We start from the raw sequence: 5519 nt of genomic DNA on the forward strand, positions 1-5519 counted from the left end.
GAAGGAAACAGCAGAAGTGAGAAGACAGTGAAGCAACATCTTAAATGTACTGACAGCAAAAAATTTGTCAATTAAGAATTCCAGGCCAAAAAGCATATCTTTCAATAAATGAAGGTGAAGGAATTCCCTGGTGGTTCAGTGGTTAGGACTCTGTTCTTTCACTGCCAAGGGCCTGGGTTCAATCCCTGGTTGGGGAACTAAGATCCTGCAAGCTGCGAGGCCAAACAAACAAACAAACACAAATAAATAAATAAATGAAGGTGAAATAAAGAATATTTAGACATACAAAAACTGAAAGAATTAATCAGCAGCAGACCAGCATTATAAGAAATAATGTTAAAGGAAGGCCTTCAGGCAGAAGAAAAATGGCATCAGAGAGAAATGTGAATCTACACAAAGGAATGAAAAGCACTGGATGATAGCTATGTAGGTAAATATAAAAGACTTTCTCTTACTATTTAAATTCCTTTAAAAGATATCTAAAATGTTTAAACAAAAATAATAATGTGGGCTTCCCTGGTACCCAACAACAGCAGGATACAAATTATTTTTTAAGTACACTTGAAACATTTATCAAGAAAAATCATATTCTGGGCCATAAACAAGTCTTAATAAATTTATAAGTCATACAAATTATGTTCTCTGATCATACAGAAATTATTTTAGAAATCAATAACAGATATTTAGAGGTATACAAAACCTCAAAATATTAGGAAATATTTCTTAATAACTTATCAATCACTACTACATACCTATTACAATGGCTCAAATTTTTAAAAAAATATTGACAGTATGAAATACTTGTGAAGATGCAGAGCAATTGGACTCTCATACATGGATGGCTGTTAGGAATGCCAAGTGATACCATCACTCTGGAAAAGGGTTTGGCAGTGTCTTATAAAGTTGAACATATATTAATCATATGACCCAGGAATACCACCCCTGAGTATCTACTCTAAGAGTATGAAAACTTGTGGGCACAAAAAAGCCTGTACACAAAGTGTTTACAGCAGTTCTATTTATAATTACCCCAAATGGGAAACAATCCAAATGTCCTTCACCAGGTGAATAGACAAACCAACTGTGTTATATCCACATAATGGAATACTACTCAGTAATAAAAAGGGGAGAACTACTGATACATACAAAAACATGGATGAATCTCAAAGGCATTTTGCTGAATAAAAGAAACCAGTCTAAAAATTTATGTGCAGTGATTCCATTTATAAGGCATTCTTGAAAATCAAAATGAGTAATGGAGAACAGATCAGTGGTTGGCAGGAGTTATAAGTGGAGGGATGATGTTATTTAATGTTATTTAGAAAGGACAGCATGAGGGAATTTTTTTGGGTAGTGTGGGATGGTTTTATCCATACTGGAAAGAACTATGTAAAGCTGTCTTTATTTATAATCAGACAATATGATTATCTATAGAGAAAACCTGATGTAATCTTTTAAAAAAAATCTACTAGAACTAATAAATGAAGTTAGCAAGGTTGCAGGATAAAAGTTCAATATACAAAAACCTCCTATATTTCTACACACTGACAACAAGCAATAAAAAATTGAAATTAAAAATGCTATTATACTATTTATAATAGTATAAAAATATGAAATACTTAAGGTTAAATTTGACAAAAGATGTACAAGGCCTGTACCCTGAAAGCTGTAAAATACCACTAAGAGAAGACCTAAATAAATGGAGAAAGAGAGACCTTACTCATGGGTTGGAAGATTCAACTTTTTTAGGATGTCGGTTCTCCCCAAATTGATTTATAAAATCAAAGCAATCCCTATGATAATCCCAGTTGGCATTTTTTTTTAGAAATTAAGAAGCTGATGTTATACTTCATATGAAAATGCAAAGTACCTAGAATAGCCAAGATAACTTAGAAAAAGAAAGAATTAGAGGACCATCACTACCTACTTCAAGACTTATAAAGCCAGAGTAATCAAGACAGTGTGGTATTGGCATCAAAAAAGACAACAAATAACAAGTGTTGGTGAGGATGTGGAGAAAAGGGAACCCTCATGCACTGTTGGTGGGAATGTAAATTGGTGAAGTCACTACAGAAAATAGTATGGAAGTTCCTCAAAAAATTAAAAATAGAACTACCATACGATCCAGTAATTCCACTTCTGGATATTTTCCCAAAGAAAACAAAACAAAACAAAAACTATTTTGAAAAGATATATGCACCCTATGTTCATTGCAGCATTATTCACAATAGCCAAGATACAGAAGCAACCTAAGTCCCCACCGATAGATGAATGGATAAAGAAGTTGTGATATACACAATGAATATTAGTCAGCCATAAAAAAGAATAAAACCTTGCCATTTGCAACAACAGGTATGGACCTAGAGGGTACTATGCTAAGTGAAGTAAGTCAGACAGAGAAAGACAAATACTGTGTGATTTCACTTATATGTGGAATCTAAAAAACGAGACAAGTGAACAAACAAAACAAAAAAAAAACAAAAAAAGAGTCATAGATACAGAGAACAAACAGGTGGTTGCCAGAAGGGATGGGGGTGGGAGGATAAGTGAAATAGGTGAGGTAAATGAAGAGGTACAAAAAAAAAAGACAAATAGATCAATGAAACTGAATAGAGAATACAGAATTAGACCCACACAGATATGGACAGTTTATTTTTGACAAAGGTGCAAAGATAATTCAGTGGAAAAGGGATAATCCTTTCAATAAATAATGCTGCCTCAGTTAGATATCCATATGGGAAAAAAAGAACTCCAATCCATACCTTGCACTATATACAAAAATTAATTCAAAGTAGATCACAGGCCTAAATATAAAACTTAAAACTATAAAACTTCTAGAAGAGAACTCAGGAGAAAACCTTTGCAATCTTCAGTTAGACAAAGATTCCTTAGATATGACATTAAAGCACAATCTATAAGAACAAATTGATAATTTGAACCTTTCAAAAATAAACTTATGCTCTTCAAAAGACACTTAAGAGAATAAAAGGTAGCCCAAAGACTGGGAGAAAATATTTGTAGGTCATATATATGATAAAGTGCTTGAGTTCAGAATATTTTGAAAACTCTTAAAACTCAGTAATAAGAAAATGATGCAATTTTTAAAAATGGAAAAAAGATTTGCATTGACACTTAACCAAAGAAGATACACATAAGGCAAACAGGCATATTAAAAGATGTTCAACATGGTTAATCGTCATAGAAATGCAAATTGTAATTACACATGTATTAGAAAGCCTGAAGTTAGAAAGATAGACCATACCAAGTGTTGTCGAGGATGAGGAGAAGCTGGAACTCTTCCACCTGCTGCTGGGAAAGTAAAATAGTACAGTGTAGAAAACAGTTAGCAATTTCTTAGAAAGTTAAGTTTACACCTACCACAATAGCCAGTCATTCTACTCCTAGGTGTGATATAAGGGAACTGAAATCATATGTCCATACATAGACTTGTAAATGAACATTCATTACAGCTCTACTTGTAGGAGCTCCAAACTGGAAACAACCCAAATGTTTATCATAGGTGAATAGATAAACTCCTATATATTCACATCCCATATTCAGCGGGAACACGAAATAGTAGAGTCACTTTGGAAGACAGCTTGGCAGTTTCTTACAAAGCTGAATATACACTTAACATGATTCAGCAATCCCATTCCTACATATTTATGCAAGAAAAATTAAAACATGTTTCATATGAAAATCTGTGCTTAAATATTTATAGCAGCTTTATAATTGTCTCAAACTGGAAACAACACAAATGTATTTCAGTGGATAAAGAGATAACAAAGTATGGTACATCCATCCAATGGAACACCACTCAGCAATAAAAATGTACAAACTACTGACATACACAACATAGATGAAACTCAAATGCATTAATGCTAAGTGAAAGAAATCAGAAAATGCTACATACTAAATGATTCAATTTATGATACAGTGGAAAAGGCAGAATTGTAGGTATAGAAAACAAACTATATAAATCTGTGTTTAGGAGCACCCTGTGCTCATCTCTATCATCTAACGCATCACTGTGTTGTACTTTCCCATTTTTCTGTGTCCCTCATTAATCTATTGCCCTAGGCCTAGAGCTTAGCACTGTGGTTGGTACAGTGCTAGCACTGAAATTCTTATTGCTTGCAGTATTGCCCTGCTCTGGGACATGAATTAAGAGAATACTTCTGGTTCTCTTCCAGGCACTCCCCTCTGCAAAGGATGAGTAATTCGTGGGGTAAAGAGGCTATCCCCACCCAAAGCCTAAACTGCCCCTCTTCTGGAGTCTAGACCATGTTCAGGGTACCTGTACTCCTGGAATTTACTGCCCAAACAATGCCAGGTTCTGCATGAGCCTCTTTCCCAGCTTTCTCTGGAGGGCAGAGAAATGGGTGCTAATATGGGCACCCCTAGACCTGAAAGGTGGACAAGGCATGGCGCTTTGCAGGATAATGGGCAGAACTTGCATGTGACTTGGAGTATCCACACTATGTATGCAAGGCCCCTCTCAGTGATGTAAGTGGGAGCCAGAAGTGGGGTGGAAAGGGCTGGGAAAGGACTGGAGATCAGCTCTCCCCACAGTACCGTATTCTAGCCATGTTTCCAGGTATTCCAAGGAGTCCAAGAATCCTGAATGTTAAACTGGACTTCTTGATCATTATGACGGTACATTTGTCCAGGAAGGAGAAAAGAACGTAGCTTATTCAACAATTTGTTACCTTGATTTAAACATTTAAACATGGTTTGTGGGTCTCTATTTGTACTGTTACCCAGGGCCTGCAAATGTTAGGTGCAGGCCTGACCACGGGAATAAAGATTACAAAAATAGATGACCTTACTTTGTGACTATAGGTTGTACATTTTATAAAATTACTGCTATGGAATGAGTGGGGCTTCATGTCTTCAGCCCTCACAGAAGGAACGTTCAGTGGTGCAATTGCATTTTAATCTCTTTTTGCCCCAACTTTGTTCGCGTTAACCCTTTTAGAATTTCCTCAAGTAGCAATCAGTGTTAATAATCCTAACAGAAAATTCTCTCACTTTACCCAGCTCTCCTGCTAAAATACACTCCATGAATTGGCTTATTTCTGCTCTAACCATTTCCTTCCCCAGATCTGGAGCTGGTGCTGCTAATGGAAACGGAGGCACAGAGCTGGGAAACGATTAGGCTTCTCAGTTCCCAAGCAAAAGTTCAGAGGAATCTCCATTCGGGATTCCGCTGGGGGTCCCTGGGTACCCGAGATCCGAGGGGAGGCGCGGGGCGTCCCGGGGAAGCCGACGCTGAGGAGACGGGCTCCCTCAGATCGCCCTCTAGGAGATCCTAGAGATAGAGGAGAGTCCTGGGACAAGTGAGGAGCCGCTGCACCCGAGGGCAAAAGCCGAAGTTTCGCTCACCTGGGCCGGCAGCTTGACGTTGCCTTAGTAACCACAACTTCCGGCCCCAAACCGGAAGCCCGAGAAGTTGCTCTTCGGAAAGTGCACCCGCCCCCACGGGGGTGGGGAGACTTGGGTCCTCTGGGTGGCAGAGA

General features: G+C 37.5%; 1 protein-coding gene across 1 annotated transcript in view; it reads right to left on the reverse strand.

Annotated features, from left to right (window-relative positions):
* The window catches only part of WDR93 (WD repeat domain 93), a 49377-nt gene extending 43865 nt beyond the window's left edge, over positions 1-5512 (reverse strand). Inside the window, exons 1-2 of the mRNA XM_033402851.2 lie at positions 5386-5512; positions 3263-3306 (exon numbers count right to left, since the gene is read on the reverse strand). The gene's annotated coding sequence lies outside the window, so the exon portion shown is untranslated. The remainder of the gene's footprint in view (positions 1-3262; positions 3307-5385) is intronic.
* Between the last annotated feature and the right edge of the window lie 7 nt (positions 5513-5519).

This window comes from Orcinus orca, chromosome 2 (genome assembly GCF_937001465.1).
Source record: "Orcinus orca chromosome 2, mOrcOrc1.1, whole genome shotgun sequence".
Classification (NCBI taxonomy): Eukaryota; Metazoa; Chordata; class Mammalia; order Artiodactyla; family Delphinidae; genus Orcinus; species Orcinus orca.